The sequence below is a fragment of the Pinus tabuliformis genome, chromosome 2_2 (assembly GCF_031772625.1).
Source record: "Pinus tabuliformis cultivar Carrire ecotype Pingquan chromosome 2_2, CPIR1, whole genome shotgun sequence".
Classification (NCBI taxonomy): Eukaryota; Viridiplantae; Streptophyta; class Pinopsida; order Pinales; family Pinaceae; genus Pinus; species Pinus tabuliformis.
This window is the reverse complement of record NC_142300.1, coordinates 169,511,600-169,534,281: the sequence shown is the minus strand read 5'-3', so window position 1 is coordinate 169,534,281 and position 22,682 is coordinate 169,511,600. Positions and strand designations below refer to the sequence as shown.

At 36.8% G+C, this 22,682-nt stretch overlaps 1 pseudogene; it reads right to left on the bottom strand.

The window, feature by feature from the left end:
- Positions 1 to 20,388: 20,388 nt before the first annotated feature.
- Positions 20,389 to 22,129, bottom strand: LOC149191952 (protein fluG-like; annotated as a pseudogene).
- Positions 22,130 to 22,682: the final 553 nt, after the last annotated feature.

The following is a 22,682-nucleotide window of genomic DNA, read 5'->3' as shown; positions in this document are numbered from 1 at the left end:
TAATCTTCTCAAAAATAGAGTTTGTGGCTCTCCCTCTTTTGATTCTTGTTTTGTTGTAGAGTCTGATTCTTCCTCCTTTAGCTCAAACTCTATCTTCTCAGGTTCCTTTGGTAGGACTTCATGTTTAATAACACATTTCACCTCCCTAAACACCACATCTCGACTGTACACAACCTTCCTTGTTTCTAGGTTCCAAAGCTTATAACCTTTTAAACCATTCTTATACCCAATAAAGATGCAACTTTAAGATTTACTATCCAACTTGGTTCTTTTTTCCTTTGGGACATGTACATATGCATCACAACCAAATACCCTCATATTTGAGAGAGAGAGTTTCTTAATAGTCCATACCTCATGTGGAGTCTTATCCTCTAATGCTAATGAAGGTGATCTATTAAAGAGGTAACACGCAGTCTCCATTGCCTCTACCCAAAATTCATGTCATAACCCAACACAACTGAGCATGCATATTGCCTTTTCCATCAATGTCTTGTTCATTCTTTCTACAACTCCATTTTGCTGAGGTGTGTATGGAGTAGTCTTCTATCGTGCTATACCACACTTCTTACATAACTCTTCAAATTCCTTCTTGCAGAACCCTCCACCATTATCTGTCCTCAACAACTTGATCTTCTTCTCTGTCTGATTTTCCACCAGATCCTTAAATTCTTTAAACCTATCAAAGAATTCATATTTCTTCCTGAGGAAATATATCTATGTATTCCTTGAGAATTCATATATAAATGAGACATAGTGCACAAACTTACCTAGTGAAGGAACCGACACAAGTCCAAACACATCACTATGCACAAGCTCTAATATCCCTTTCGCCCTCTTAGCAGCAGAGGGGAAACTCACCTAATTCTACTTACCATGTACACAATGTTCACAGAAATTGAAATCCAGAGAGAAATTAGACATATATTCTACCATACCATTACCATGAAGTATTCAAAGGCCCTTCTCTCTAATATGTCCAAGCATTTGATGCCATATCATGGTCTTTTCTCTAGAGACCACTACTTTTTCTGCTCCACTTTAAGGAACCACATAATTGTTGCACCCATCAATAACAGTGCTACACATAATCTTGTATAGAGTTCCAATCCAAACTCCCCACATCAATACTAGTGCTCCCTGAACCATGTTGCATATATCTTTCTCAAACAATGTTTTTATACTTTCATCATCCATCTTTCTTACAAAAATCATATTTCTAGCCTATGCAAAACATCAAGAAGTGTTTCAATCCTTCCACCTTGCAACTTCAACTTGAATTTTCCCCGTCTAATAATTATGGTCTTCCTTTCATCCCCTAAGAAAATATTACCGGAGTGAAGTGAAAGGATGCACTAGAGTTAATCAACCATGCCTCATGATCTACATGTGTAATTTAAGAAGAATCCAAGTACACATCCCCACCTTCATCTGAGGTGGTTTTCACCTCTACATAAGGAGCATCATCAAATCCCTTTCCTTTCTCAAGAGCTTTAGATCTATAGTAATTTTTGTAGTGCCCTTCCTTTTCGCATTTCCAACACACCTTTCCAGGTTTTCCTGGAGATTTATATCTCCCACTCGAGGAATTATTTTTGTTTTTGTTCTGGAACCGTCCTCGTACAAACACGACATCTCCATTCTGTCTCTCCATATTTTTCCTTCTCATATCCTCCGACAGCAAGGATGAGACTATTTCATGAAACTTCAAGGTAGTTGTATTGCTACCTATTGCAACAATGAGACTATCCCACGAATTTGGTAGAGAACATAGAAAACTGGTACACTTATCTTTGTCTGAAATTTTTATATCAACAGATAACAACTAGCTTACCAAAGTATTAAAGGCGTTCAGATTCTCTGCCACTGAGTCTCCATCCTTCATCCTCAGGTTACACAACTTTTTTTGCAGGAATAGTTTGTTCACCAAAGACTTATATTGGTACAAAGTCCCTAACTTGACCCATAAATCCTTCACCGTAGCTTCCCCTGATACATTTAACACTACTAAATATGAGAGACACAATCATATTGTTCTATTAACCTTTCGATCTAAATTTTTTAAGTATTTTGTTGGCATTCTTATCGGTGCCATGCCTAGATCTACAAAAATCCACTGATCCTCCATCTTGAGCTTCCACAACTCAAAACTTTGACCATTAAATTTCTCAATCTTTATCTTTCCAATGTTCACCATCTTCTTTCATTGCAAGAATCAATCCCATATATCTCCCACTAAACAAGGTCTACCACAGGCCCAATAAAAACCCCTTAGCATCAAAGGCGTCCCCTTGAACACGAAAAAAATATAATACCAAAAGTAGGTTTTACCCCTATACATAAATTACCTGCAAATGAATTCTCCAAATAGAAAAATAATTAATGGCGAGAACAGAAAACAAATATACAAAGAGATTTTCCCCTGGATCCCAAAACCGGAACAACCAGATTTATTTTTCATTATGTTCCATTCAATGTTACAATACATATATATACATGTCGAAGCATTCATAAACCCCAATCCATTAACCCTAGATTAGAACATAACCATAGTTCCCTTGACTGGATCAACAAAATACCATGGGTAGAAAACCATCATGCCCAAGACCATGTGAAAAAGATGTGCACAAAACCATGGGTAGGTCCTCCCACCATATTTGGGTCCACATTTAAAAAAATAAAAGTTGGGGTACTGCCCCCGACCCCGAGTAGGGGGGCTACTGCCCCTTGCAAACCCTTTGATAGGGGGGTTTCGTGTGACCCCCCCTACTGTGCCCAATGCAACATATAATGCCATCTTGTAGTCATGGAAAGAATATAACACATACTCAATAGTTGCAACTCGCCATGAATCTCTATTTGAGACTCCAATTGAAAATTTATGAATTGCATTGGACTCCTGACATTGAATTACAAATAATGGTACCCCTCTCATGTGATTCTACTTGCTAGAAAGTGTTCTATTTGATAATATTCAAAACTAGGATTTTGGTCATTAAGAGATAATGTAATTTTTGTACTAAGGTTCTATTTTTTAAGATAATAACTCGATCCATTTTTGGTAGTGTTCTCACATGGTTGTTGTCCAAACACAACTGTAGGAGCTTACAAAACTAATTATGTTGCTTGATTTGGATTGTATGTCCCTGAACAAAATTATCAGTGTGGCCCTGAATGGCTTCAAGAAGTTGAAACTCACCATAAAAGTCTAACCAAGACTTTGATCAAAAAATTGTGGATTGTGTTCTAATTATGACATAGAACTAAAGCTAAAGGCACCCCTCTCATGTGTTTTAACTTGCTAAAAAATGTTTTATTCAATGATTACTAGAACTAGGGTTTTTCTCCATAAGGGACAATGTAATTTTTGTAATTACTTAACTCAATTATGCTACTCAAATTAGTGGTCAGTGAATTGATCTCCTCGACACTTTTCTAATTTGAGATTTCACTAGACTAGGCTAATTTATCATTCAGATGATTATCTACATCTTCATTTTAGATGCAATATTAACATCACATACATAGTGAAATCAAAATAGCAATAAGTGGATTAGTATATGGCCACTAACATTATATAAATTTCTATATACTACTTGAGATTCTCAATTCAATGGTGCTTTTGATTGGATTCCTCATGAGCTAGCCAAAAGGCTAGTTAAATTTCTTTAGTTTCATGATGCAAGTCCTTCATCTCTTAGAAAAAAAATGCTCAAGTATTCTTCAACCAATTTTGTATTTATTTTTATTAGCTCATACTTAATTGAAATGAAAATAACTACTAAATGATGCTTGAGGGGCTCTATTATTTTAGCATCATCCTTGGTCTTTTTTTCATTTTTTAGAATCCAAAAGGCTGGGCATCTCATTCAGAGTAAAATTAGTTGCAACCTTTACTAATTCAACTTGTGGATACTTGAGTTGCTTTTCCAAATCCTTTTTAGTAATATTTCAATAGGTAACCTATTTAATGAACTTATCAATCTTCTTTTGTGCCATTATGTTGTTGGATGCTCTCATATATTCATTATATATAATCTTTTTTTTTTGGTCAAGTAAGAATGGGGCCTTCTATTAACCGAACTAGTACATTACATATGTTATAGGGTAAACCAAAACCCTTGCATTTACCAAAACTCAATCCAGAGGCCTGTGGGTAATGGCCCACAAAACCTATCTGAAGCGTAAATGGCTTTAAGCCTTTAAAACATGGAAACATTCACACTATCAAAATAAATGGAATACACAGGAAATACGCAGAAACCTGACCCGCAACACTTAAGGTCAGACTTCAAACATTTTACATCCACAACCATAAATATCATCAGTTCCGCACTTCCGGTCCAATGCCTTTCTTGCACTCTTCAAACACCAATCTCCGATCAGCCTGATCCCTGCCGTCCATCTCTTTCATTGATCCAACTGCTCTTGGCTTATCACCTAATCACAAATTGGCGAATCACAAACCAACTCCTTCTCCTTCCCTCGATTGCTGATTAGCCAACTTAAACGACATAACCTCCACCATTGATCTTCACTTCATGGATCCAATGGTCCACGATGATTTCGGGTGGACAAGTAGCATAAGGATTAACCGCCTGAAAAAGTGGTTTCCTCTCTCCTCCTCGCTGCTACCTGTCGCTTGATGAGTGGAATCAGAGGCCTTCCATGAAAAACCGATTACCACTTAGACCCTGCCCGAAATACCACTTGTGGTTTGAGAAACCACTTCCCTCGTGAATTAACTTTCATGCTTTTCTGTCATGCGAAGACCGTCGATCTATCCCATTGGACGTCTTGCGTTTCTTTCTGCCTACGTCGCTGATCTTCTGTTAGACAATGGATTTACTCTTAACCCCATTTTCTCTGCCCAGCTTCGTTTAACACACAGACACTCATATATAACAAAATTTTGTTAAACAAAGGATCCCCAGTAATCCTTGCAGTGATCGATGGCCAATCAAACCTGCAAAGTTTCCAGAATCGATCCTCACACCAATACAAACCGTGGACTATTACCACACAACTGGAAAACAATTTAGGCTTCCCTATCCTCCCACCTGTCTCCTGAGCCTCCTCGATCCATCCTGTCGATCCATCGATCCCTATCTTTGGCAGCCTGACAGAGACAATCCTCTAACAGTTTTCCTAGTGGTAACATCTCCCAAACATGTCGAGTGTCCCTTTCCTTATTAATCACTCCTTCATTTTCCAAACGATCAGCTAACATGTTAGCTTTTCTTTTCACATGGACAAAGCTTACAGTTCTTAGGGTTTGCAAGTGAGTGTAGATATGATGAAAGACCTGTGATAGCCTCCAATGTTTCGACACTTTATCCAGTGAAGTACCATTGCATATTTTCTTGGCCGCTCTAATAATCAATTCTGAATCTGCTTCAATGATGACATTGTGTGAATTTGAATCCACCAAGATTTCCAAGCATTGCTCTAAGGCCATGAGTTCTGCCATGTTATTAGTGGCCTTCCCCAAGTGGCCATGAAAGATCTCCTTTATTTGTCCCTGTTCATCTCATATAACACCCCCAAAACCAGCTAACCCTGTATTTCCCTTAGAAGCTCCATCTATGTTGACCTTTAAGAAGCCATGTGGAGGAGGCTTCTAAATATTTATATCCGCATTTGTTTGGCTCACACCTTTAATTATGCCCTGTGGGCCTATAGACTGGAGGCCCAAATGCAGTAGAATACATGCATCTTGGGGTAGGGGAGGGTCCTTCGAAAGTTTCCTTAACAAGTTGCTGACTGTGTCTTTGAGCTACCTTAAAATTTGGTCAATTATATGTTGGGGCTTTCTTGCTTTGTTCTTGAAGATCCGATTATTGCATTCTTTCCAAACATCCCAGATGACAAATCTTGGAACTAGAGTCCAGGCTTTATTAATGATTTCATTCCCTGAGAAGTTTTTCCTCCAATTCTTCAAAGTGTTGGAGATGCTGAGCCTATCCTATTAGTGTGCCTAAAGATTGAGGTCACCCAGTCCCACACGGTAGAGGTGAAAGGGCAGAGGTTGAGAAGGTGATCCATCGTCCCCTCTTGTAAGCCACAAAGGTAACATTTGGAAGGTCTAGTGAAGCCTTTTTTCAGGAGGTTCTCCCAAGTTAAAATTTTCCTTTGATGAACTAGCCAAATAAATAACTTTATTTTCATCCAATGGGGGCTTTGCCAAAGATTCTTCCAAACTTGATCAGGGTTTAGGTGGTTAAATATTGTTACTACCTGTTTAGCTTCTTTGAGGTTAAAGTTTCCTTCAGTGTTCTTTCCCCATCTTAATTGATAAGGCAAGGAGGATACCAGAATCCTCCTATGCTCTAGATCCTGAGCAAGAGAGTCTGCCTGGGCCTTCAAAGGACTTTCCTCACTGTGGACTAGATCCTTCCAAATCTTCCATTTTCCATTGTTCCTTACCTGGTCCCAGAAGTCATTTATAAGTAGACCTTTGTTATTTATGTCATTTTTAAGAGCTGCTAATTCCTCCTTGTACAAGTTGGGTTCTTGTTGCGAGTTATCCTCCCACAATCATGCTAGGTTCCCAGCTCGAATCTCCCAGAAGCTATGTTGCTGAACAATGCCTTTATTTTCCCAGGCAAGTTTCCAAATGTGGGAGCCCTTAATGTACCCTGACATTCTAATGTGATCTTTCTCCTGCCAATTCTTGGCATATTTTTGTTTCCAAAGCTTAGCCCAAGGAGTTGCTGATTCCTTGATCCAACTCCACCAGAGTTTGGCTCTCGAAACTCTACTGAGGGTTTCAAGATCATGGAGCCCCAATCCACCATGGCTCTTGGGTTTGCAGATCTTTTCCCAGGCTACTGAAGCCCACTTCTTATTCTCTTCTCCTTTGCCCCATAGAAAATCCCTTTGTATGCTCCTGATCTATTGCATAATTCCTTTAGGAGCGGGAAGAGCTGAGAGCATGAACATGGGAATTTCCTGCAAGATAGCCTGTGTCCTATGAGTCTAACGCTCAATGAATATAGCTCGTGAAATGTTGTATTTTCAGCTTTCTTGTTGAACTCAAGTGAGTTGGTTTTTGGTTTTCTTGGAGAGGGCATCTTCAACTTTTCTTTTAGGCATGCTTATATTCATTTCTATCTCATAGTTTTAAGCTTAAAGATAGTGTTTTCAACCCTCTTGACATGAACTGGTAAGGGTTCTTATCTCATAATCACACACACAATTTCATCTGTCTTTTGTGAGTGTGTTTGTACACACTTCCAACTCTAACACTCAAGCATAAGCATGCGTTTTCAATCTTTATCAACTTGTATAAGAAGTTAAATTTAGCCTTCTTTTGAGTTTTGAAACTACATTCCTAGCTTTCTTACACTTCTTAAGAATGTAATTCAAGTAAATTGTCCACCTTTATCATACTAGAAGGAGTCCAAATTTGAGTGAGTTATCTACTTTTCTCATATAACATTGTCATATTCTAACAAGAAATAGAAAAAACAATCCTTCAGGTAATAAACTTTGGATAAGATGTCTAAACTCTATTCTATTTTTTTTATTATCTCCTATATAATATTATGACTTTCAAGCCCTTTATATTATCAACCTTTCTCTTTAAATTGCTTGTCTAAGAAAAAATGACATTCATGGTAACAAGTACCCTGTTGTTATCCTATGGATATGGGAAACCTAGATTACTCATCTCATTAAATATGTTAAAAGACATTATAACTTCCTCTTCTAATGCCTTAAACTAAAATTATAACCTTTTCAATGTCTTTCTTCCACTTTACAGGGTCTTGGAATCCATATGTACATGTATCATGTTAGTGACTTTTTTTGCTTTAAGATTATTAGTAGAGATTTTGACAAATACACAAGTATGCATTTGCAACATGAGCCTTAGCCAACACATTTGAAATTCACATCTCCATGTGAGCCTTCATGCTATTATATTATAAGTACTCCCACAAGTTTATAAATTCTTCAATAATTTTGGTATATGTGATATCCATTTCTACTATCCATGTGTGATGACCAATTGTTGATTGTTAGGAAGAAGAAAGTTTATCATCAAAAAAATCTTAACATTCTTCAATAATTTCCATTGATTATGTGCATGATCATAGTTATCATTATATTATTGGACTTATACTTCATTTTTCAAATTAGTGGCGAGTGAATTGATCTTTTCAACATTCTTTTGCATTGAAATTTCATTAGATTGAACCAATTTATCATTCGAATGATTATTTGCATCTTCATTTTAGTCATTGTATTAATGTCACATAAGTAGTGGAATCAAATATCCATCAATGGATTAATCTATGTCCACTATGATTATATAATTTCAATATACTACTTGAGCTTCTCAACCTCTTTGTGGTTTTGACTGGATTCTTCATGAGCTAGCCAAAAGGCTATTTGATTCTCTTTAACATATTGCTACAAATTATTAATTTGTTACAACAAAATGTTGAAATATTCTTCAACCAATTTTGTATTTATTATAATTAATTCATACCTAGTTGAAATGACACTAACCACTAACTAATTCTTGAGGAATTTTATTATTTTAACATCATCTTTAGTCTTCAGGTTTTCATTGATTTATTTTTTAAATCTAAGATATTGGTCACTTAATTGGGTCTAGGCTCATCTGCAACCTTTACTATTTCAACTTGTGGATGCTTGACTTGCTTTTCCAGATCCCTTTTAGTGATTGGCTGGAAGGGTAAGAGTTTATGGCCATTTGCGTTTTTGAGCATTCATGTTTTTTTCAAGAATTCAATACTTGACATATGCATAGTTAATATAGCATGTATGTCACTCTGTCGAATCATAGTGTAGTCTACATTCCTAGATCATTGTTTTTGCATCATAATCTACATCATGGATTACTACATTTTCTACTTGAAGCATCTAGTGACAACCATGAATTTTATCTATTCAAAGTTAACATACCTCCACATAGAGAGAGGGAGAGAGTGCATGAATTTTATCTATTCAAAATTAACATACCTCCACATAGAGAGAGAGAGAGAGAGAGAGAGAGAGACCTGAGAGTTAGCTCAATTGGTTGGGGACCCCATAGTGCTGAGAGATAGAGAGACCCAAGGGCTAGTTCAATTGGTTGAGTCCCCATAGTTAGAGAGAGAGACCCGAGGGTTAGCTAAACTGGATTGGTTGTCCCCGTAGTTAGGGGGGGAGAGAGAGAGACCCGAGGGTTAGCTCAATTGGATTGGTTGTCCCTATAGTTAAGGGGGGGGGGGAGAGAGAGAGAGAGAGAGAGAGACCCGAGGGTTAGCTCAAATGGTTTTGTCCCCATAGTTAAGAACCTATACTATTGAGAGATCACAAGTTCAAATTTTCTCGACACTCTCAGGGTCAGACTCCTTATTTGAGCCAATGGGTAGTGATCCCTTTGGGTGGATTTTCCTAGAAAAATATTTTGTAGACGTAGCAAGTCACGAATCTCAGAGGACTGTGAACCACACACACACACACACACATGCACACATATTCAAAATCTCAATGCCCACTAAAATGTAAAGCCAATAAAATTAGATATAAGCTATAATATACCTTCTACGCTTATGCAGTATATAGGATATGAGAGTCTTGCTTGCAAGTTAAAGGGTGAGTAGAATAATCAATAATTATTTTTTCTTAAGAGCTACTACCAAATAACAATGTGGAACCACAATGACTCTAGTATTATACCATCTTCTATAACTTCTGTGCTTATAATACAAAGCTTTGAGAGAACTTGACAAAACAACATCCTTTGCTTTCAAACTTTAAGAATATTTATAATAGTCAATGAAAATAATTTTCTCCTAAAACAAGAATAAATTCAACTCATAGCTCCTTGCTCAAATGGGAAAAATGAATTATTTCACTTGTAGGTATGCATTTCTAATTTTTATTTATAAATCTAAGTTGACTTTAAAAAATTGCATACTTCCTATTTCATTGAAATCAAAGTATACAAATTATCTTTCAATTACAACCTTTTGGACATGTTTGTTAAGAGCTATGAAATTCTACCAATGTAGAACTTAAAATAGTCAAACATAAAAATAAGAAAGCTCCTAACAATTACAACAGCTTCAGTTTCAAAAAATGTTTTTGGCATTCATCCTAAGGGCATTAGCGACTTTTTTTGTAATCACTAAATTTCCTACAAGTTGGAGTAATGCTTCCTTTGATCTTCTATCTGCATCAACGTTGTGTTCCTTGTGAATATGTGATACCTCCAACTCCTCAAAAATTTCTTTTAGTTGGAAAATTATTTGTTGCCAAGGATTTAGGACCAAGTTGTGTAATGTACCGATCCCAAGAACCAATCAATAACCACTTGAGAATCACCAAATATTTGTAAGCACTTCACTTTCCTAGACATTGCAAGTTAAGGATGAGCCAAAGCCCAATTAATTTTTCTTTATTATTAGTAATAGTCCCCAGTGCCAGGCTAAGAAGGAAAGTGTGATGTTGTTCAATAGAAATGCAACTCCACTCTGCATGATTTTTAGCTCCATCAAAGAAGGCCTAAGCCTTCGAAGTATCTATCATGGGCCCAATTGGAATTTTGTTCTTATTCTTTAAACCTTATGTGTTGAGTTCCTTCATTGTTGTTTTTTTTAAAGCACCACCTGTCGTATATTTGGGACTTGAGTATCAAAGATGGTTCTATTCCGGTGTAATTATATATCCCAAAGGAATAATCCTGGAAGGCTAGAAAGATGCTCCAGGGTTGGAGTTTTTATCCACTTTGTGAGGCAATCCCTTAGTAACCTAGTCGACCACATCCTTGCGTAGGCCTCCTCAAGATCGTTCTCCACATTGCATATAAAAAAACACAATCCACTAACATGTGTGTCATTGACACTTGATTATCATAATAGAGTGAGCATCTTGTAGGCCCTTCGTAGCCTCACCTCTAAAGATTATACCATATGAGGATCTTGTTATTTAGCACTATCCATAGAAAGAAGTGAATCTTTAAATGGAAATTCCACTTCCAAACAACTTTATACCACTAAAAAGGGTTTATCTCTCTTTCTTGTGTCATCGTCACTTCATAAGCTAGTTTCTTCGTCACCATCCCACATTTTTTGTTCATTTTCCACATGAGTTTTTAAAGGAATCACATGATTTCAGTTAACACTTTGCTTTAATATCATATACAAGATCAAAAGCTAATACCAATCATAATTTAATCTGTTAATCATAAATTTAAAAATTTCCATTTATTATAAGTAAAATATTTTAGGTTTTTAATATATTTATCGCAAAAGTGGAAAATCTAATCATCTTAAGGGATTCTCTAATAACGATCCATCATATGAATTCAAATCAACCCCCAAAAGACAACTCCCTCCCTAAAGTTCTCGAAAAAGACAACTCCCTTTCTAGAATTCTCCAAAGAATCATAAGTTTGATGACATCATTCCGCTATATGGACTCTTATCATATACTTAGAACCAATAACTTATAAGCAAATACGATGGAAAAATTGGCTTGCACTTTGGAAGAAATTGAACTAAGGATCAATGAGAAAATATCATGTTTTTTATCCCCTAAGTTCATTAATGACATTGGAAGATTGGATTAAGTGCCGCTATTCTTGGAATTGGGAAATTTCAATTTTCAATCACATTAAATCTTTCACCCTTCTTAATCCCTCATCCCGTCTCGTAGCAGTATTGAATAATGATGGCATTCAGGCGTATGGAAGGATAGTCGTTGGCACTATTCCTCCTTAATATGTGTCCTATTATCTATGCTCTCACCATGCACATCCATTATTATCTATGCTCTCACCATGCACGTCCATTATCCCCTAGCTCACATTCTCGAAACATTGGAAAATCCTTTTCAGCCAACATAATGATGATTAATAAAGATCGAGGTACAGAGAAATTTATTGCAGAGATGATGAAATTTTTGTGGATGGGCCGGGATGGTAGTGTTAAATTGGCAAGGGATATTCCCTTAGAGCCATTCAATTCCATGATCCTTCATCAGAGTCTATTACCCTCCCAGGTGTTTGATAATTCGGCCTCGGTTTTTCACCCAATCTTAATCGTGTCGTCAATCTGGGTTCTCTGGTGGTATCTATGCAAAGATATCTAATTTAGGCTTCAATTTCTCCTCTGGATTATGACGGTGTGGGTAAATAAACCTTGTTCGTGGGAATGGTGGAACTTGAGGCTTTCAGGTTTGGAGGACAACCACTTGGACCCAGGAAAGTCTGGTCTTAAACAACTCAATTTGCAACAGTTCTCTCTCAAGGAAGGTGCCTCTATTTGCAACAGTTCTCTCTCAAGGAAGGTGCCTCTATTTTCTCTATCTCTAGCTCAATATTTTTCCAAAACTTGGCTCTGGATAACATCTCCTCGGAATTCGGCTCCTTCATAATGGATATTGTAAATATGCTAAAGTTCTGTAAGGTTTCACCTGATAATTTGCTACTTGTAAATGGAACTATGTCAGCCTCATTTGCTACTAGTTAGTCTTAATTTGGGAGGTAACAACATGATATTGGCTCTGTTGCACCCTACCTCCCTTTTGGGTCTGGTTGATAGTCACCATAGAAAAATGAACAAAGAATTTGGCCCAGAGACCTCTTCAGCTGATAGCCCTTGCTCACATTGCTTGTCCTCTCATGAAGCTCTGCACCAGGTTGACTATGATTTGCAAGTAAAGTTCTGTCAGATTTCTCATTCCCAAATTGAGCTTACAGATAAACTTATGTCATTTCATTTTCAGCGTTCTCAACTGGTTGATGAAGTTGACGCATTGAGGAGCATGGTAATGGATTTGAAACTCGACAAGGAAGGATATTACCATTTGAAACTCGGCAAGGATGCTTATGCACATCTGGCCAATAAACAAGAGGACACCAGAAAGCGTGAGATCGACCTCAACAGGCCAGCCACCGACAGTGAATTATATTTCCTGATTTCCCATGAAAGGGAGCTTTTGACTTAAGTAAGCAGGCAGGGGAAATGCGGTCTAGTCTTTTTGGAAGCAACTCTATGTTTTGTAATCATGATGTTATCATAGAGTCAATCTTGTTCATGTTGCTTCAAGTCTTAAGTTTAATTTTGTAATCCTGCGTTGTGTTTGGTTATAGGTAGGTAAGAATAGAGTAGTTTTTGATATCCAGTCTAATCTAAATTAGGAATATGTAACCCCTTGGTATTTTTTTTGCGACAGGGTGCAGATTGAATACAACTCTATTCATTTTTGTTAAAAAAAATTGGCTAGCGTAATACTCAAGATTTTCTCATTTTTTTCATTTTCAAATTTATGGTGATCACCAGCTTCTTGTAATTGAATGCATGTGCAAAGAAATCACATTAACCCATGTTTATATATGTACAATCACTTTTCCTTAGTTTTCTCATGCATTTATAGTTAAAAATTTTAACTTTCTCGTAAGTAATTGTATCACACATCTAGAGGGGATTTTATAGTTAAAAATTTTACTTTCTCGTAAGTAATTGTATCACACATCTGGAGGGAAAATGGAAAAATAGCATAAAAACTATCTAAAGCTAGAATAGATCTAGATTGGAAAACTTAGATGGTATGGTTTTAATTGGAATGGAACATCTATGATTATGCACATGAGAGTTGGATATAAATTTATTATGCACATGAGAGTTGGATATAAATTTATTTTCTTTTATGTCAATTTGTAGTATAAGTCCCTCATTGAGGTGACCCATACAGATTAACAAGGCATTCAAGTCAACCCTCAACGCACTTAAGGAAGACACATGGTGTGAGGATCAGATCGGTGGAAAATTGGTGGCTAATCAACGCAAGGTGTCTGCTCCCTCACTAGATTAGGAAGTGCCTAGATCTTGCATTGAATTTACCTCAAGCGACTTCACACTTGAGTAGTTAATTGGCCCTAAGAATTCACTCTAAAACAATGAAAACGAAGGCTACTAATCATGTGGGCAATGTTTCCAACATGGTTGGGAATATACATGGTATGTTTAGGATGCTTTTATTTATCAGCTAGAATTTATGTCGCTCAACTTGTTAATTTCTGTGAGAAAGAGGGAAAAAGCCTTGCTTGTGGTATAATCTATTTTGTACAAGTTGAAGGACCATGCCCTCCTAGCCTGGTCCCTTTACTTTCGAGAACTTTCTGCATTCATCGATAATTATCCTCCTCTAATCTTCCTAGTTGCAGATGAAGCAATTTTCTTTATTCTTTATTTAATTCTAGAATCATTCAGGTTTACCATCTCTTTGCAAGTTTTCATACCACCTCTATTTTTTGGTTTGATTCTTGCCACATTAGGTTAGTTTATTGTGGGGTTGCTAGTCTTTCTCTAGTCATCTTCTCCCTCATGGTCTTCCTCCCTCTTGCTCAAGCTTCCCCTCATGGTCTCCTCACTCATGCTCTTGGCCCCTCATGCTTTATGTTGCTTTATTTTTCATCTTTTTTTCCTTGTTCTCCTGAAGTGGTCCCAATACCCAGGGAGAGGGCTTGCTCAAGAAGAGGGGTTATCATTCATGGTTGAATAAAAAATTATTGCACTTGAGCCCAAGTCTGAGCGTCAACGGACCACTACCATGAGCACAACCCTTTGATGGTGCAACATGAAATATTAGACATTGGGTAGGAGCTAGTTGAAGATAGTTAACGATCAAACGGGAACTATGACCTCAAAATGGGTACTCGAGCCCAAAAATCCCAAAAAAACATGAAAAAAACACCTTGAAATCGAAAAGTGTTGATGCTAGAATAATGGTTGTTGTTGTTGTCGTTGTTGTTTTTTTTTTAGAGTAAATTTTCAATATTTTTTAAAAATAACAGCGAAAAACAATAAAAGCCATTTTGTTTGATGCAAAAAACACCTTGAAATCAAAAAGTGTTGATTCCCATAATTGGCCTATGGCCTCTTGGCCATTGGTTGGGGCCCCGGGTGGGGAGGGGGGTAAGGGGCAGAGGGGGAGGGCCGAGGGTGGGGAGGGGAGGGGGGTGAGGGAGGGGGATTGGGTGGGGAGAGGAGAGGGGAGGGAGGAGGAGGGTCGAGGGTCAGGAGGGCGGCTGGTTGAAGGAGGGGAGAGGGGAGGGAGAGGGAGGAGAGAGGGGAGAGCTGAGGGTGGGGAGGCGAGGGGGGTGAGGGGACGGGGGTGAGGGAGGGGACAGGGGAAGGGTCGAGAGGGTAGTGAACGAGGGTGGGAGGTGGACTTTTTTTTGAATTGTGTCTTTTGAATTGTTTTTTTTATATTGTTATTTTTTTTAAATTTAATTGTTTTTTTTTAAATGGTTTATTTTTAATTGGTTTTTTTTTTAAATTGTTTTTATTTTTTAAATTGTGTTTTTTAAATTGGTTTTTTTTATATTGTTTTTTTTTAATGTTTTTTTTCTAATTGTTGTTTTTTCTTTAATTGCTTTTTAAATTTTTTTTTTTTTTTTTTTTTAATTTTGTTTTGTTATTTTTTTATAAAAATTTTTTAATATCCTTTCATTTTTTTTTTATTTTTTTTTTTTTTAATTTTGTTTATTTAAATTATTTAATTTAAATATTTTTTAATTTTTAGTTTTAGTTAATTTTTTAATTTAATTTATTTTTTCTTAATTTTTTTTGTAATTATTTTAAGTTTTTTTTTTGTAATGAGGTTTCCTTTTTATTATTATTTTTAGCTATTTTTTTGTGGATCAATTTGTTTTTCTTTAAATCATATATTTTTTTGAAAAAAATTCATTTATTTTTTGTTTTTTTTTTCATTATTTATTTATTCAATTTTTTTTGTTTTTATGAGTTAATTTTGGTTTTTTTTAACATTTTTATAGGTTTTTTGTTTTTTGTTTTTTTCCTTTTTTAATGTATTTTTTTGTATTTGATTTTTTTTTTGTCATGTTTTTTTATTTTTATTTTTATGTTTTATTACTAACTTGTTTTATGTTTTTTTATTTTTTTTGTCATGTTTTCTTTTACTAACATGTTTTTATTATTTTTTTTTGTCATGTTTTATGTTTCTTTTTACATTTTTATAGGGTTTTTGTTTTTCTTTTTTTTTTTAATATATATTTTTTGTATTTATTTTTTTGTCATGTTTTTATTATTATTATTTTTTGTCATGATTTATTACTAACATGAAAATCACCAACATTTAAAAACAATTATCCACACTTAATTCGTTAGAAAATTTAAAGTGTAAAAACTAAGCTCTCTAAACAAAAAAGGTTGATGTTCATCAGCACTTTTCAAAATCAAGATGAAAATCACTAACAAAAATAAAAAATGTTCATACTTGATACGTACAAAAATTTAAAGTGTCAAAATAAGCCCTCTAAAAAAATGTGTTGATGTTGTATCAACACTTTTGAAAATCAGCATGAAAATCATTAACATTGAAAAAAAAATGTTCATACTTGATACATAAGAAAATTTAAAGTGCCAAAAATATGCTTAAAAAAAGTGTATTCTGGCATCACCACTTTTCAAAATCGGGCAATTTTTTGCTACCTCAAAAAAACGGGTACCAGTTCACTTTATCGTTTGATCGGTAACTATGTTGTTGAAGAAAGGAATGAAATGATTGATTATGAAGTTATGGAGGAAGTGTAGGATTTAGTGCTAGACTTAAGAACTCCAAGGGATCATTATAATAAATGTTCAAAAAATGAATTTATATGGCATGTCAAGAACTTGTTGGGAAATGTCTTATTCGACTGCAACTTAAGAAGAGATGAGCTCCTCCTTCTCATGCAGGAGGTCCATCTACTTTATCAAATTATGGATGACAGAATGTAGCAAATAGAGACAACTCTACTTCGTGACTCCGAACTGCAACATCCTAGTCACCTTGTGTGTCTTGCTCTAGCTTTTTAAGTACATGGACTTCCAATGACACAAAGACACTAATAGTAAGCTTAGCAATACTAATGGTTTTTAGTTTCTATGCTTTTAGTCCTTGTGCATATCTGGTCTCTATGGCTTTCATAGCTAGATTTTTTATCTTTTTGTTGTAGCCGCTACAACCACCCTCCAAACTTTTTCCTTCGCTTCATTTTGGAGCCTCCCTACTAAATTCCTAGCAGCTTATCTCACACTGACCCAGGTACTTGTGCTTTCATTGAGTTTTATCTCTCTCTTTAGAGCTTGTGTTTTCTTACTTTCTTTGTTGTCTAACCACAAGCTGACCTCTTGACTTGATTGCATCCGGTTCTATCACTGCCTTGGTGATCTGTGCAATCCTAGAGGGCAACCAGCCTTGCTCTAAGGAATTGCGCAATTCAGCCCAGTAGTGAGTTTTGGATCCAGAATTACACAAACCCAACTGGCAGCTTGTCTTCAGATGGAAAACTACGTAGAGCATGAGAGGAAACCAGAGCCACTTAGCCTAGGAATTGCACAGAAACATTCCTTCAGCAGTTATCTAATGCATGTGCCAGTGATTTGCCTAGTTCACCTTGGAACTGCGCAATTTCTTTGTGCATGCATGGAAACCTTTCCTAAAAAAGAAAAAGAAAAAATCGAAAAAGCATCCCTAAAACATAGGGATCTATTTTTAGCAGTTGGAGTTACACTTGGGTCATTTTTAGAAACTGTTGCCATGTGTCGTTTTTTTCTTAATTTTTGGCCTTCACGTCATAAACCCTAAACTGATCATATTTATTTAATGGACACCACCAGAGCTCATTTTTGCATTCGATCTTGGAGCTCTAGAATTCCTGAGGAGATTTAGGAACCTTCAACACAGTCGACGCAACTTTTCTGAGTAAGTCTTGCTTTTCTAGTCTTTTGCTATTTTTTTTGTCGGCTTTGTTTCCTTGGCTTGTGAGAGTGTTGTTTTACCCATTTTATTGAACGAACACTGGTGTTTTGATTTGTTTAGTGTGTATAAATGTTGTTTTAAGTTTTGCATTGCCTTTTTGAAGTGTCGTATGCATAACCCAGTTTTTACACTAACGGTTGTCGTTGCGGTGACTCTCTCCATAAGCTTCATTGTTATTCTATTTGACTAATTATTGCATTTGTTTTGATTTGATGCATCACCATTCACTCTGATTTTCACCAACCATCGCTAACACTTTCAGATCTACTCATTTTCATGTTACCCTTGGGAAGATCTGGGCTTCCTTCGCTCAGATCTAGCTCTTCTCAGCATGCACTACAAATTTATGGATCTCAAGGATCTACCTTGGCTCCAAGATTTGCGCAAAAGCTGCTAGTGACTAGCTCCAACTTCGCACTGCATAGTTCCGAGAGCCAGTCCCAGAGTCTTTCCCACTGGGATTACGCAATGCGCAGTCCCAACCAACAGCAAAGCCAGACTGAACTGTGCATTGTGTAGTTTCAATCATTAGTAAGCCACACTAGATGATGCATTCCACAGTTCTAGTCATCACCACCTCCCAATGGCAACTAGGATTGCGCAATGTGCAGATCCAACTGACAGTCCCTCACCTATGAAAGCCAAAATTGCACAATCTTTACCAGCAGTTGCCCAATTTGTTTCATGGTCTTCCCTTGAAGTGATTTTTTATTTCAAGCTAACATTTGTATTCCATGAGTGTCCTCTCCCTCTCTCCAGGTACATCAGTTGTTGAGAAAATTTTCAGTAGTATAGGTAACATGGCTTCCAAGAGAGCTGGATCAAAGGATACTTTCGAGAGTAGCACTGGAGATGTAGTTGAACATGTGTCAATGAACTTGCCAGTCTATGAAAACACATAAATGTTCATAGAGAAGGACATGAAGATAACATGGAAGGAAATTAAGGACATATTTGTAGGTAGCTTCAAGGAAGATCTGGAAGATCGAAATGTCTATGTCAACATCCACAAGTTAGGATTGTATAAGGTTGCATGTAGGTACCCCGTCTTCCCATGCACGGACATCATTCACTGGATTGTCTCACATATTGATCCCGAGATGATGACATTGACCAGTGCTAGTGGAACACAACTTGCTACCTTTAGGACGAAAACATATCATCAGATGTATCACTTACCACAGTGGGTGAATCGCATGGATGCATTGTTCTATACCCCCCAACAACAATGTGAACGCTAGAGACATCATGAAGCGTTGGGTAAAAGAGTCATTGAAGTTCAGATCAACACCCAATCAGGTTTACAAGACTAAGTTACTCAGGAAGACCTACACACTCTTGATCATATTTGCATGTTGCTTGTACAGTCAAGAGAGAACGAAGACCTTTCCACATAATTGGGTGGTTGTGTTGGATCAGTTGGAAAATGAAGGGAGGTTATTCAAATGGTCAGATATGTCAGCTCTTTAGCTAAAAGTGCATGTGACTAATGCCCAGAATCTGCCGAAGGATGAGTAAGTGATATTCTATATGTCCGCATACCTACTTGATGCAATCTATGCCCAACATCAGTTTCCTGGCATGGGTTGGACATGGACACCATAAGAGAATGTTGTGAACATTTATTGCAAATTGTTTTATGAGCGCAATTACTAAGGATTCATGGCAAGGCTATCTAACCACTTCATCATCCCGGTTTACATGATGGTCTTTGAGCAGGATCCACCTTGCATGTCCCAAGAAGTGACACAGGCATTGCTTAACATTGCGGATTGGTATGCCTCACCTAGTGGCACCTTCATCAGGATTTTTGGTGGAGAGAAGCCTCTGCATGTGGTACCAAGGTTTTCCATGGATAAGTTGGTCATGTAAGAGGTTTCATATCACATCTCCACAGGGTTATCTGTAAGACTGCACAGGAGGAAGAAGGCATTGTGAGGCTCCCTCCTAGGGTCCTCTAACTAAAACTAAGTTTCTCTAATTTTAAATACAATAGAATGGGAAATAACTTATTTCTATCTAAACAATTATTCGATGATAATATACCATTAAAATCTATTTACCACAATTTAAATAAGTAAGAACTTCATTTCAACCATTTACATAAGTAATCAATAAACAGAGGAATACCTATTCCAATAGCTTAGTCGACAACTTCAAGTGAATGACAATCGTGGAACATGCCAACCTGGTAAATAAGGGTAAGAGAAGAAAAAAATGCAAAGAAATGAGAACAAGGAAGAAAGATGAGACCTTGAAAGCACATGACATAATGCTTGGGAGGATAGAGCACACATGTTCTGTGGATAATACCCAAAGGAGAATGCCTCTGAAATCATAGGTCAGAAAAAAATAGAGTAGCTGAGGGGAGCCTATCATGACTGAACTGAAACTAAAAGTTGATGGGAACAGTAGTGAAAGAAACATAACTAAAAAGAGGGCACTTTTAGGCCTATATGTTTTTATTGAAGAATTAAATAAACAGTTCATTTTCACTTCCTGAAGGAACCTCTGCCAAAGGATATTTGAAAGCAATAACCTTTATCTAGAGACTAATTATAGAAGCAATGGAAATCCATGGCAAGGCCAATGGTCTCTGTTGTCTTACCTGTTTGGCAATGGAGCTGTGAAGGCCAATATGGATGGAAGATGATGGAAGACACCAGCCATAAACTCTTCCCCGATTGTGGACATACCATGCTTAGTAATTGACCCATCTTCAGCCATAAACTTGTTCTTGCCATTTTGCCATAAACTTAAATGTACATGGCATCCTGAACCAATGTCATTTGGAGTGTACTTGGGTATAAACGTCGCAAGAAGTCCATTTCTGTTTGAAATTTCCCTTATAATATCTTTTAGGAAAACTAAGTTATCAGCTGCCTCCATGCAAGGTGAATGCCCCAAGGCCATTTCAAACTGGCCATTCCCTGATTCTGCATGCACCTGTTCTACAGATATGTGCATGTTTTGGAGAGCTTCAACAACTTCGAATAGAACAGGAGTTGCAACATCAAATCCTAAAGTTGAGCAGTATAGTGTGGAGTCAATGGGCACCCACTTGCTATTATCCTCTCTCATTTTTTTCCCTCAAAATGTAGAACTCACTCTCAAAACCAGCATTCACAACCAAGCCAAATTCTTCTTCCAATGTCATTGCAACTCTTCGTAAGGCTGTCCTTGGGAAATATTCCCAAGGATGGCTACGTTTCAAATGCATATCAACTAATACCATCTTCTCTTGGTCAGACCAGGGAAAACTACACAGTGTCTTCATGTCAAGCATCAGGCGGATTTCACCAACACCAGTAAGATTGGAACCTTCAGCTGGACCGTCTGAGCTTGAAGTCATACCCATGCACGCAAATGTTAAACCCACTCCATGATACTTCACTACTTTGTTGAAACGATTTTCTGGAACAACTCGACATCTTTGCTGACCTGAAGTATCAACCTAAAGGAGACGAACAAACCTAGGTTTTCCTTCATTACCTTCTAGATCCAGAATCTGAGAATTAGTCACTGAACTACCCACTTCAGATATCACATTTTGTGTACTATTTTCATTCATCTTATAGAAACTGACTGCATTTTCCCTTAAGATATTCTATGCGGCTTCAATATCTTCTTGAATAGAGAGATCTCCACCATCACAAGCATCAGAAAGAATAGATACAACTACTTTGCGTGCCCATTTTTCACCAAGATAATATGTTTCGGGAAATGCATATCCATCTATGCTAAACATCACCTTATTTAGTGGGCACAGTTCTAACAGATCCTTAACTGCAGAGAAAATCCCATGAACACTGAGCTTTGGTATTGCTAGGCCAAAGTCCAAGTAGATCTGTGGATAAACAGAAGCCAAATAAGATGCTTCCTTTGAGTAGGGATTGAACGCATGAAGAAGCATAATGTGAGAGTTTTTGAATCGATCATCTTCCAAGATTGGCTGGAGATGAAGATGGTTTGCAAGCCTTGGTCCTGAACTGGTTAGAAATGCTCAATTATCGTATTTCGCTAAATCCCTTTATGGGAAAAAATAGGTCTCAAATAAGCCCTAGACTTATTTGGATCCACTGTAGTCCTATATTCTCTGTATCGTTCCAATTTATCGGAAGAAAAAAAACACATTCACTAAACCCACGTGCATATTATTGGTAGAATTTAGCTATATTATCTTTTTTTAAATGGCTACAACCACGTTTGATATCCAAGCCTCTTAAGATTCCAAAGAAACTTCAATTTAAAGAATCGAGAGAATTATTATTTACATGGGATCGATATAGATAACTATATCAATGAGTGGTCCAAGACTAGCTCCATTAAGTAGAGCGGTTGCCATAACTAACATTACCCCTTTGTTCTCATTATATGAATAAGCAGGGGTGGACATAAGATAGACTATAGAGCCTGCGAAAGCAAGCCCTATGAGGAGACCACCAATATTCCAAAGAAGATGTAAATAAACCCCCACTATTGCTGCAACAAGGGCAACGTTGAGCGATAGATAAACCCTTTTTAGATGATTTTGAACAGTAAGGCTGATAATTCTGAGGTTTTTTTTAGAGCATGGTGATCCCACAAAGCATAACCAAAACCATGGTTGGTGCCGCGATATGCTCTGCCATAATTAGAGGTATATGAAGCTATTTCTTTTTTCATTTAAATTTATGGTCAATGTCATTTAATAATTTAATAATTCAATTTATTTTGGTTTCTAATATAATTAAAGTTGTTTGCAATATATATATATATAGGGTAGGCTTCAAGGTCCAAATTTTGAAACTAGCTTTGATACCACATGTGAGGCTCCCTCCTAGGGTCCTCTAACTAAAACTAAGTTTCTCTAATTTTAAATACAATAAAATGGGAAATAACTTAATTACTATCTAAAC